The 13,456-nt window shown below is 46.9% G+C and overlaps 1 pseudogene; it reads right to left on the bottom strand.

Annotated features, from left to right (window-relative positions):
* Positions 1–6,491: 6,491 nt before the first annotated feature.
* LOC128830322 (C-type lectin domain family 12 member B-like) lies at positions 6,492–12,120 on the bottom strand (annotated as a pseudogene).
* Positions 12,121–13,456: the final 1,336 nt, after the last annotated feature.

Genomic DNA, 13,456 nt, shown 5'->3' on the forward strand with positions numbered 1-13,456 from the left:
CCCCCATAGCCCTGACCCCCAGCTCCGAGCCCAGACCGTTTGAGCCGGACACCCCCGTGACCCCATCCCCCCCACAGCCCTGACCCCCAGCTCCGAGCACAGCCCCTCTGAGACGGACACGCCCCAACCCCATCTCCCCCACAGCCCTGACCCCCAGCTCTGAACCCAGCACCTCTGAGCCGGGTACTCCCCCGACCCCATCCCCCCATAGCCCTGACCCCCAGCTCCGAGCCCAGACCGTTTGAGCCGGACACCCCCGTGACCCCATCCCCCCCACAGCCCTGACCCCCAGCTCCGAGCACAGCCCCTCTGAGACGGACACGCCCCAACCCCATCTCCCCCACAGCCCTGACCCCCAGCTCTGAACCCAGCACCTCTGAGCCGGGTACTCCCCCGACCCCATCCCCCCACAGCCCTGACCCCCAGCTCCGAGCCCAGCCCCTCTGAGCCGGGTACTCCCCCAACCCCATCCCCCCACAGCCCTGACCCCCAGCTCCGAGCCCAGCCCCTCTGAGCCGGACACCCCCCTGGCCCCATCTCCCCACCGCCCTGAGCCCGGCCCCTGTGAGCCGGGTACCCCCCAACCCAGAGCCCAGCTCCCCCCAGAGCCCTGGGCAACTGCAGCACCACCCCCAGGCAGCAACAGCCCATTGGCACCAACCATCACCATCACCGAGCAACAGCCCATTATGTAACTGCAAATGTAGACATACCATTACAGCATTTCATGTTTTCAAATGCTGGATTTAGTGTATTTTCAAATTATTACAAATTAATTTTTAATGTATTTCACTGGTTATTGTTTACATTTCCAAATACATGTTACTAGAGTATTGCAACTTTTTTTATGGAAGGGGGCCCCCGAAATTGCTTTGCCCCAGGTCCCCTGAATCCTCTGGGCAGCCCTGCGCCTGCACCAGCCGCAGCCGCCCCAGCCCTGCTCCCTGCAAGTGCCCTACAAATGGGAGACCAACCTCAGCCCCCAAGGTGGCCACCTTGCCCATAGCCCTCCCCTCCCCTGCCCCACTCCCCATACACAGACTTTGCTACAGACGCCTTTTGTACAGACACTGAGACATAAAAGGAAAAAGATAGAGATGAGAGCTAGAATTGGTGAAATGGAATCAATTCCATACAGTAATGGCAAAGTTCTTGGTTCAGGCTTGTAGCAGTGATGGAATAAACTGCAGGTTCAAATCAAGTCTCTGGAACATCCTCAGCTGGGATGGGTCATTCAGTCCTTTGTTCAGAGCTTCAGTTTGTAGCACAATCCCTCCAGAGGCAAGAAGCAGGATTGAAGACAAGATGGAGGAGATGCAGCAGACATTTATAATCTCTTGCTTTCTTTGTTCCAAAGACAAGCTATCCAGCACGTGGCATGGAAAAACCTTAGAGTTCTGTCCATAGGCAGGTCCCTACAGGCCTTGCTGAGTTACAAGGTGTATCTGCCTTCTCTCAATGGGTCAACTGCAAAGTTGATGGTCCATAATGGGCCATCAATCAGGCTAGGCAGTGCTGACGCCAAATTGTCTGGGGTGTCACCCAGAAGCAGAGCACAAGTTTGAAATACAGGCAGTATAAAGCCAATACTTATAACTTTAATTACAAAAATGATACATGCACACAGTTAGCATAATCATAACCAGCAAATCATAACCTTGTGTTAGACACCTTATTTGACCCCCATTATACAAGATTTGGTGCCACTACAGGATCTTGGTTGCAAAAATGCTCTATACGGTCCCAGTTTGTGTCAATAACGTCACAGATACAAAACTATTCAAGATAGTTAAGTCCCAGGCAGACAGTAAAGAACTACAAAAGGATCTCTCAAAACTGGGTGACCGGGCAACAAAATGGCAGATGAAATTCAATGGTGATAAATGCAAAGTACTGCACATTGGAAAACATAATCCCAACTATACATATACAATGATGGGGTCTAAATTAGCTGTTACCACTCAAGAAAGAGATCTGCAGTGGCAGTCAAAAAAGCAAACAGAATGCTGGGAATCATTAAGAAAGGGATAGATAATAACACAGAAAATATCATATTGCCTCTATATAAATCCGTGGTACGCCCACACCTTGAATACTGCATACAGATGTGGTCACACCATCTCAAAAAAGATATATTGGAATTGGAAAAGGTTCAGAAAAGAGCAACAAAAATGATTAGGGGTCTGGAATGGCTGTTGTAGGAGGAGAGATTAATTAGTCTGGGACTTTTCAGCTCGGAAAAGAGATGACTAAGGGCGGGATATGATAGAGATCTATAAAATCATGACTGATGTGGAGAAAGTAAATAAGGAAGTGTTATTTACTCCTTCTGATAATAGAAGAACAAAGGGTCACTAAATGAAATTAATAGCCAGGAGATTTAAAACAAACAAAAGGAAGTATTTTTTCACACAACGCACAGTCAACCTGTGGAACTCTTTGCCAGAGGATGTTATGAAGGCCCAGACTATAACAGCGTTCAAAAAGAACTAGATAAATTCCTGGAGGAGAGGTCCATTAATGGCTATTAGCCAGGATGGGCAGGAATGGTGTCCCTACCCTCTGTTTGCCAGGAGCTGGGAATGGGTGACAGGGGATGGATCACTTGATGATTCCCTGTTCTGTTCATTCCCTCTGGGGCACCTGGCATTGGCCACTGTCCGAAGACAGGATACTGGGCTAGATGGATCTTTGGTCTGACCCAGTCTGGCCATTCTCATGTTCTTATGTTCTTACCATCATAGCTGCTACCCCCATAATCATTTAGAACCTCAGGCCTTCCTCATCGTAATCCTAAAAAATGTCCTGACCAGACTGGGCCTAAAAAAACACCCCAAGTGACATTGCCACCTCTGCTGGCACCAGGTAAATCCAAACCCCACGTACAAACAAATAAAATCGAATCAAACTAACAACAGCAGTAACAACAACAGCTCTAGCCCATCCCAACTAACGTCACTCCTCACTTTCCTCCAGCCCGTCCCAACTAACGTCCGTCCTCTCTTTCCTCCAGCCCATCCCAACTAACTTCCTCCCCAACATGCAGTTTTACCACCCGTAATACCATTCTAAAAAGTGTCCAACAAGGGTGATTTCTTTTTAAAACTTTCTCCAGCTAAAACAAAAAGTGTTGTGAAAATAAAAGCCTCACTTACTACTTTACATGTCAATTTTTTTAACTGTTGTTTTTTCTTCTTTTCTGTATCTTTAATGAAAAGTTTTTTAAAAAATTAATAGCGTGTTTTCATGGTGCTGAGCAGGCAGAAGCCTCAGTATACCACACTGCAAACCTTGTTTAACACTGTTTAATGCTAAACAGTAACTAAATTATTTTAACATTTTTGGCCCATATGTTCCAGTTAAATTAACATATGTTTAGTAGGCCAATGTGGGGCTTAAAGGGTTAATACTCAGTCAGAAACTGGCACCTTGGCAAACAGGCATTTTCAAAGCTGATTTAAAACAAAAGTTTGTTTAAAAATCCTTAAATGTGTTAAGCTTCTTTTAAAGAAGCGTGCAAAGCAGGTAATTAGTAATAATTTAAAATGTTTAATTAAAAAGGTTTTTTTTTTAAAAAAAAGCAAAAAATGGTAAAAATAAACGATCTGAAATTGTTCAAAGTTAAATTGCTAAAGCAGACTTTTACAGAAATAACATCTTGGGCAACTCTCCCTTGTTAACAAAATACCAGCTTAATTCAGAGCTGCTACTGCGTGAATTGGAAAATCTCAAACCACAAAAACTAAGAGTTCTGAACACCAAACTTTTTGGTGATTTGTCAAATTATTTTGTGTCTGCAATATTTTTCTTGATTCATTTTTAAAATGATTTTTCCTTGTTTTATTTACCAATTTTTTCTTTGTTTTTTGTTTTCTTGTTATTTTTACCACCTTTGGGTGTTTCAAATGTCTATAAAATGTAAAAGGGGTTCCAAAAAACAATTATGTTTTTTCAAAAGAGATAACACACTTGGGGAAAAATGCCATCAGAGCTAAAGTTTTTCTCCAAGTAAGCAGGCTTGACCACTAATGTACCAAACATTCACCGTTTATGTAAATGTACAGCTTGAACTGTGTAAAGCAGCAAATCAGGGATTTTTTTTTCACATTTGCCCATTCTGGGCATACAGCCACAAAAGCAATAAAAGTTAATTTGTTCTTAAACATCTTACAAACATATAACAGCAACAGTTTTCATTTTATTTTAGCTACAGAAACAGTACGTTATAAATTCTTAAGCTTTGCTAATATCTAAAAAGTTTAACAGTAGTTTGTATAATATTTAATCAAATATAATTTGTAAGTGCCAATTTTAAAGTAAAATATTTGCAAATCTTAATGTATAACCAAGTACCATTTTCTTTTCCTTTTTCTAAATGCTTAAACTAAAATAAAGTTTTTGTTTGTAATTGTGGTGCTAGGAAGAAATGTCCAATCCTAGGTGCAATTGGTTTGTTAAAAGAAAAAAAAAGTTGTAACAATTAGTCTATAACTTTTGCCCACTTAAAAATTCATCAAAGTAAGACAAGCTATTTTCAGTAAAAATATTACAAACAATTACAAGACAAACCCTAAATTACTGATAGTTTCAATGATAATATTATAAACAAATACAAAAAATCCTTAATTAGTACATACAAAAATTAGTATGACTGAAAAAATATATTAAAATTATACTTAATAAAAAAACAACATATAATCAAAATTAATAAATTTAAACAGAGAAAATATTAAACCTAATTAATAAACAAAATAAAAATGAATTGTTCCATCCATCACTCCCTTACATCCTTAAATTAAAAAAAAAAAGGTAAAAACCCCTCAATCAATCTAAAAAAAATAAATCAAATAAAAGCTATTAAAACAAACTTCTCCATCCTGGCTATCATTCCCACTGCCTCCTTAGACCCTGGACCTTCTTCATCCTTATCCTAAAAATATTCTAACCAAACCAGACCCAAACCCCAACATCATCACTTCTATCCGCACCCGCTCAGTCCCAAACAACACCCAAAATGAAATGAAATTTATCAATGGCAGCAACAATGGCTCCAGCCCAGATAACTAACGTCTTCTCTCCCCACCCCCAAAATAGTTATTACCATCTTTAACACCACTGAAAAGCTGTCACACAAGTGGTGGGAGGAGAGGCGTTTCCTTTTACAAACTCTCCCTAGCTAAAAAGAAAACAAAAAATGCTATTAAAATACAAGTGTAGTTGTAGCTGTGTCGGTCCCAGGATACTAAAGAGACCAGGTGGATGAAGTAATCTCTTTTTTACAGTCCAAGAAAAGATATTACCTCACACACTTTGTCTCATTAAAATAAAAGTCTTTCCTAATACTTTAAATTTTAAGCACTTTAAGAGTTTTTCTTTCCATTCTATATATTTAATAAACATTTTTTTTAAATGTAATAGTCTGACGTTATTAAATCACAGACCCCCCCATCTCATTCAGATCAAGTATAATAAGCAAATAGCAGAAAGAGTTACAGATGATCATCCACATGATGGTGATTTAGAAAAACTAATTTCTAACCCATGGACAGCAATTACTTTTTAAGATTTTGAATTATTTTTCCAAGAGATTTTGGGTCTGACTGTACTAATTTTGTTTGTTGTTTCCATGTGTTAAAAAAAGTATAACTATCCCGTGGATGCTTTACCATTAGTCATGAGGTATTGCAAGACGGGGCTGGCCTGTCTAATCAGACCTCCAAGAGCGGGACTGTTACCAACATTATTTAGCCAGTAGTATGTATCAGCAAGAGAATCCAGACCTATGCTAAAGTGAACCATTTCCCCAGCATCCTGTCTACTGAAGTGTATTAAAAGCTGTGTGTAAGCTTTTATTCTTGTTGTTCACAGAAATGAAATAGTATTTTGCTGAGATTTATGAAAAAAATAGCACTTGATATAATTGTTGCTAGACACTAGGTTCAAATTTCCAACGAACTCAGATAGCAGGTGCAGACAGCACAGACATGGAAATACTAGCGTAAGAATGAGGCAAACAAGTTTTGGGGAATTTTGTGCACATGGGAACAGCCTAAGGTATATGTACTCCTCAGCTATGTTATATTTCCAGAACCGTCCAGGTTGCTGGCTGTCTCCCCAGAGCGATGGCGGAGGGAGGTATTTAATCCAGATCTTTCTGTATTTGTGCTGATTAATCTTTGACTGACACCCACTGGTTAATAAATCTGAATGACTGTGATTATTTGATGTCGTATTGATGAAAGAAGGGAACCCTCAAGAGCCCGCCTGATGGAGGCCTGCGGGGAGGTCCCGGTACCCCAGGCTGTAATGACACCAGCCAGCAGGGGGCGGCAGCAGCACTGACTTGGCAGCAGGCTCCTGGCCACACGGCCCCAATGCACTCGATGCGGTTGTGCAGAACAACCTCTGAGTGTGACACCTGCAAGGTGCCGGGATGGGGTAGATCTACAGACACCGCCACGCTGCTCCTTCTTCCGCACCTGCCAGGCTGCTTAGTTGCTGCTGAACCTGGCTGGCTTCTTGCAAATATAAACCTCCCGTTTGGCACAGCTCTGCATGCGGATGTCCCCCTTCTGCATGTGCACGCAGCCTTCAGGTCCTGGGACCTGGAACCTGCCAAGCACAAGTCCCGTCTCACTGCCAGCCCTGCGGGGCCAGCCACAGGTTGGGGCGTTTATCCCTTCTCGGCTGCACTGGTAAGAATTGTCTTCAAAGTGCATTCACCGTAGTGCATAAACAAGAGGGGCCGGACTGAGCCCTGGTGACTCTCCCCTGACCGGCACCTGGGCCGTCACTGACCCCTGGGCGAAGTCGGAGGAAAACCAAATCTGAGTGCGGGTATTTAACACCCACTTTGCATGACACGCAGGGCCAGGCTCTGGTGAGTCAGTCCCCAGCGACGTCTCTGCGAAGTTTTGACACAGCCCCTGCCATCATCCCGTGTGTCTCAGTGCCAGGTAGGAGACAAGGAGAGCGGCAGGGGCTGGGGGCAGGTGAACAGCTGTCCAGTGCGAGGGGGGCTCTGCACGAAGCCCCCTCCTGGATGGGGTCGGCGTGGGGACACTAGTAATAACCGATGCCCGGCCCTTTCCAGCCAAAGGTCCCAAAGCGCTGGGCAAAGGCGGACGATGTCATTAGAGCTGCTCAGAAAATGCCCATTATTTTCCCTGGGGACATTTGTTCCAATTGTGTTTATTTTACATTTCCTGTACATGGATTTTTGGATAGAAAACCAAAATGTCCTCTCCCAATTTTTGATTTGTTTTGGTTTTGGTTTTCCAGCATCATTTTGGGTACAAATTTTCAGCCTGGGATAAAAATGTTTGCATTCTCAAAACCAAAAGTTTTTACTGAACATTGAAAGTTTTTATCGAAACCTTTTTATTTCCATTGGCGAGTGCTGACAAAAATGGCAATTTCCCGCAAACGCCGTTTGTCACTGAACAGAACGTCCCGGTGGAAAATGTTGGGTCGGCTCTGAATGGTTTCCCCATCGACAGGGGAGGAGCTGCCCCATTCAGAGGTGGCACAGAGCTCGACCAGTGCCCCTGGATGAGGGAGGAGAGACGTACAGCTGGAAGGAGAAGGCGGAGCCGTCAGCCCATGGCCAGTTCCCAATGTCGTTGTCCCAGTTCAGCCCTGTCCAGAACCTGAAGAAGTGCTGCTGACCATGGCGTTATGTCGAAGCGCTTGGAGGTCTTGCGTTTCAGGAACGCCTGCCCCAGGAAGCAAGGGAGAGCGATAAATCCTGAGTCCCCCTTTGAAGGCATCTGGGTGAGAACGGGGGCTCAGCCCCTCTGGAAATCAGGGCATGGATTTAATTGTGTAAACATGAGAATAGGAGCCTGAATCTAGGACTTTTCCAGGGGCATTCAGTGAGTCACTGGGAGAGAAGCCCGATCTCCCCCTTCTGGTCCCTGCTTTAACCCCTCCTGGGACGGATCTGCGAAGCAGGGGACAACTCCCATCAACCCCTCCTCACTGCACAGCCCCTTCCGCCTGGCCAGGTGAGTGGGAGGGTCCTGAACCCGGAAGTGTCTGGCTCTGCTTGGGGGGCAGCAGCCGCATGGCTGGCCAGGGGCTGCAGAGAGAGTTCCTCAGAGCCCACAAGCAGAACCGTGTGTGGAGCAGGCTGTGAGTGCCGGACGTCGCAGCTGGGGGCAGGTCTCTGCCCCTTGTGGGGGAGCAGCGGAGGCTGGGCAGCGAGCCAGTGTGTGCAGAGAGGCCGCAACGCGAGAAACTAACTGAGCCTGGCTTGGAAACCCACAAGCTTCTGTTTGTTTGACTGGAGACTGGACTGGAGAGAGGCCCCCAGGCACCAGCCTGGAATAGCCCCGAACCTCGACTGGACTGGACCAAGAGCTGCTATTGCTCACCTCGGCTGTAACTGTTACACCTCTGGGCCTAGGGAATCGGCAACCGTCCCTGCGCTGCCAGCCCAGTCCAATCCCCTTCCCTGAGCCAGGGGGCTGAGTGGTGACTGGGGCCCACCAGGGCCAGCGCCTACAAGGCCGAGCTGCTGAGGCACCTACAGTGTTGGCTCCAAATCGCTGTCCAGCTGGCGTGCGACTGGCACCCTTTGGGCTTGGTGTGCTCCAGCCCTGAGCAGTCTCGACAGTGACACCCCAGACAGTGTGTGGAGGAGGGCACTACCCCTTTAAGGGACAGGCTGGGGGTGATCAGGGGCGCAGCCCGAGGGCTGGGCTATTGAAACAGGAACAGGAAGATAGCTATGCAGGAGAGAGGGGGCGCAAGCCGTCCAGGAGAGGACCTTATGAATGGCTTGTTCTAATTGCTCCTGTCCTGAAGCCTCGGTCAAAGGGGATGTGCTGTTTGGATAATGTGTGTGTCGGTCTCTGCTTGCCCCGGGCTGTTGAAGCAAACCTGTTCCCTCCCCACTCGTGGGGAATTCAGGTGGGGCCCACCTGCAGCACCACCCTACACCAGAAGGTGGCTTGTAGGGGCAGCCCACACCTTTACACCATGCTCCCCCTCTGGGCTGCCCCCAAACAAGATCCCCACAGATCATTCTTGACTGAAGGCAGGAATTAAAACCAGGGCCAAGGACACAGGAACTGCCAAACCAGAGCACAGCGATGGTCCCTCTCCGGGAGTAGCTCACTGCCATGAGGGGCCAGTGCTGGGTGCCTCACAAGGAGGTGTGAATGGGCCATTATGCATCTTGCTCATTGTGCAATACAGCAGCATGAAGGTCACTCCTCCCTGACCACCCAGCCCTCTAGCACAAAGAACAAAGGCCCCGGGCCTCTGATCCTAGCTCACATTGCTATACTAGCAAATGCTCTTCTCATTCGGGCAGGAATCTGATCCTTTCCCAAATCTCCCTAAATTATTTACCTCAGTATCCTGCAGAAGTGAGTTCCATACATAATTATCTTCCTTTTTCACTTCATTGTCAGCTCACAAAGCTCTGTCATTCGCAATGGGTTTCCCAGACACTAGTTCTATCTAACAAGACCTAACGGGTCTTTAAATGCACTTTGTGCTCCTGAAAAGATCTGCAATGACAGAAGCAGAGACTGGACTCCGAGGGCGAGGGCAAGCTCCCTCCTCCTTGTGCCCTGCGTGGTGACGTCTAGAGGGGAAGGGTGTTAGCTCCCATAGCCCGTTTCATCCGTGGTCTCAAACGACGGTGACAACAAAGAGGCCATTTAACACCTGCCCCACTGGGAACTCAATGGAAGGTGTCACTACTGACCTGGCTCTGGGCTGGAATTGGTGCTCTAGAGCTGAAAGGCCTCATGTCCCATTCCACATCCCCCTGAGCCAGTCAATCCCCCCTTTGCTCCTCCCCAGATCGCCACAGATACTCAATGTGTACGTCATTTTGCTATCGGCACCAATATGAATAAAGAAGAGAACCGGAGGTGACTCTGGACCAGCTCCTCCTGGGTGTCTCTCTTCACCAGACGGGCCGACATCGCAGCACAAGCGTGTATGCTCTCCTGCCAGGTCTTCTCTTTCTCAGACAAATAACGGCTGGCTGTCCACTGGACCCAGTCGATCTCACGCGTGCTGCAGTTGTACCCTGGAATAAAGGGGAAAACAGACAGGCTTTCAATCCTTGTTCTCAAAGAGCATTTTGTTACCTCAGCTCCACGCTGCTGGGTGTGAAGGATGATGGGAAATTCCCCTCACTTAGAATTCTAAACCACTGACTCATCCCTGCACACGTCTGCTCACTCTGAGAGCTCCAGCTGGTCCTACTCCCATTGACCATCAGCTCCTTTCTTCAAGCAACAAGTAGGATGAACAGTAAATTGGTACCATGAGTTCTCATCTCAGTGGGGAGGGCGGGTCAGGGAGGGAGGGACAGTTATAGCCCATCTCTGAGAACAGGAGTTATAGGAAGATGGAGACAAGACTTAGTAGGCACTGAGATGTCACGGGGATGAGCACAGTATAAGGAAGAAAGGCAGACAGATCAGATAAAGGTCTGGAACAAGAGAATAGGTAGGAAGCTAGGGATGGATGGATGGATGGAAACAAAGAGAAGGATACGAAGAGAGTGAGAGATTGGCTAAGCATCCAGGGGTGGATAGATGGATAGACTGAAACAGATAAGGATAAAGGGAAAAGGAGATTAACTAGGGGCCTGGGTGAGGGGCATGAATAGGTGGGTGAGTTGAGTCTTTTTCTTTTTCCCAAAAGTGGTTATTAGAACACACCCCCAGAGGCTCTAGCTGTGGTTTTTACCCAGGCCAGTTGTCAGCTGCTCCACGGCGTCTGACAGAACTATATTTTCCACTTCCATGACCTCCAGCTGTTGCTTCGATTTCTGGGACAGCTGGTAAACTTTAAAGACACCAAAAAAAAATCACAATGCAGTGTGGTGCCCAGTGCCAGCGGATTGCTACAGCTCTGATCATCCTGGGGCCCTTCACAGCATTAGATGAACCATGAGCACTTGGGGGCACAGTGCCACCTACTGACTGACAGTGAGAATGGAGGGCCTGGTTCTCCTTTTGCTTGCACCAATTTTACACTTGTCAAATTGCACTGGTATCAGAGGAGATGTTCCTTATTCACCCAAAGGGAGAGGGGAACTGACACCATTGTTTTGAAACTGGAGTCTCTGCAGGAAATATCGGAGATGGGCGCTCCCTGCGTTTTATCCAGTAACAATAATCACAATGCTTGGCACTTGCATGTCGTACATTTCAGATGGGACTGACAAACATTAGCTCATTAAATGATGGATGACAAAGACCTATTTGGCCACTGGATCCATCCCCCGTCCCAGGAACAGAACTGTTACCATTTACATCAAAGATATTCCAGCAAATGTACTCAAGGCTGTACGTTTGTAGAGGGAGATCTGCAACATCCCATGACCTCGAGGTCACTGGACAAATCCTTATTATACTAACCTGTACCTAAGCAGGTATTTATACAGCCAGTGTCACCACAGGACCAGAGTGTCTCTGGGCACACACTAAGGGAAGAATCTCTCTCTAGTATCCACCCCCATGGTACCACAGCACCTACAGTTACCATTCACATGGCCATGGCAATAACCTTTGACTCCTGATGGTGAAGGAGGAGTTCAGAGCCAGCCTGTACAACCATGGTGGCACCTTTGGCCTTCGTCTATCCAGAGGGCCCTGATCTACCATGGACCTCTCAATACACCAGCTAATGTCCCAGCTGTGATTCCCCATGCGAGGTCCTGAGTGTTTCTCCACCTGCACTTCATTGGGCCTATCACTGTAGCCTCTATACTGATTGAGGGAGTCATGATTATACATGTTCGAAGATGGATGTCACTCCGCACCCCATTTACAGCCACCTCTGCAGGTTGGATCAATCTATGTGGATGTTTTCCAGGGCAGACCTTAGGTAGAGGTCTCACTCCAAGAGGCACTTCTTGTACTGGGCATTAAAATGGCAGGACTCAGGCCTAATCTGATCCCCAATGCCAATGAGGATGTTCTGGTCCTGCCTTCCTTGAGTTTCACTCTACAGGACAATTAGAGGGCTGGGCCAAAGTGTCAATTCCTTGGGAAACCTACCCCCCTCACCAACTAGAACACAGAGCTTTCTGCTCCAGCCTGCGCCATTCTCTCTCTTACTGTCACACGTCTGCTTCTGCAGTACCATTATCTGAACTGCCCTTAGTCTCTGTATTTCTTTGTCTTTTTAATATTTTTTAACTGCTTAATTTTTGTCTTTAATTCTACCATCTACTTATAAAGCTGCAGGAAGGCTCCAGGACTGGTACAGCTCCCAGGCTTCCAAAAACCATGGTCATGCTCCTGCATGAAAGCTGCCAAGCTATTACACAAATCTACTTCCAGCTTTTCTTTCTCTCCAGGTGTCCCCTGTCCTTCTGACTTTACTCAACCAGGCTTTTCAGCCCGAGCCCGTAACTCAACAACTGAATGTGACTGTAAATGAACTTGCGGGCTATGGCGTGGAGAATTACAGGGTGCGACCCTGTTCCACTGCCCCCTTCACCTATTGCAACAAAGAAACAAAGAAACCAAGAAACCACTGACATTAATCGTTCCCTTCCTCTACACCACTCCTGGCTGGCTTGCCAAAATCGGTTACTCAGGGTTTTCAGAACACACAGCAGGGGCAACTTAACTATTTCATGTTAGGCGGTGTCATGACTAAATCAATGGGAACATAGCAATTCCGTCTGATAAAAGATTAACGCAAGTAAGCCTGCTTTATTTAAAACTGCAGTTTATTAGATTTAAGCACACACACAGACAGAAGCAATAGGTTTAGAACAGTGCAGATATTTACCTAAAATCTGGAATGGTATTGAGTAATTAACAGCAGGTACGCGATGGCCAGTTGTTCACCCACCAGGGAGAAAAGGTGTCAGGAAAAAGTCTCTGGGTCTTTGTTGGCCAATTGTGAGTGGGGTGTAGTGGAGGGAGGGGGGAGCGATGTGCTAATGGGACATTCATTCCTCAGACTTTCCCACCAGAACATAGGAAACTGCGGCAAAGGGCACTGCCCAGCGTGTTGTGGGGTCGGGTTGGCTCATGATCACATGTATTTGAATGTGATTGTGGTGTTTTCCCAAACTAATGCTGGGTTCCCTGTCCCCTTCAATAGCAGTTCTCTTTGGTTACACACAGACTCAGTGCCTGTGAGAGGGGAAGCCTCTTGGAGACGCCCGCGACGGTGTTAAGTTTTCCCAGATTACTGGGTGGGGGCTCGAGCCGGTTCTTTGTGGCAGTGTTAAGAGGGACCCCTAGATACTGAACCCGTCTGTGGGTGCTGCCGACCCCACCTGGCAGACGGGTGACAGTTACATTGTGGTAGGCAGCGCCTGGAGGCCCCACCCAGGTCAGGGCTTTGTGTGTTAATTTAGATGGAATGTGTAGGCCAAAGGTGTTACCATAACCCAGTCGCTGTCCAGCACTGAACAGTGTTAAACAAGGTCCGGGGGTTGGTATTCACAGACCTCACCCTGCTT

This window comes from Malaclemys terrapin, chromosome 1, assembly GCF_027887155.1.
Source record: "Malaclemys terrapin pileata isolate rMalTer1 chromosome 1, rMalTer1.hap1, whole genome shotgun sequence".
NCBI lineage: Eukaryota > Metazoa > Chordata > Testudines > Emydidae > Malaclemys > Malaclemys terrapin.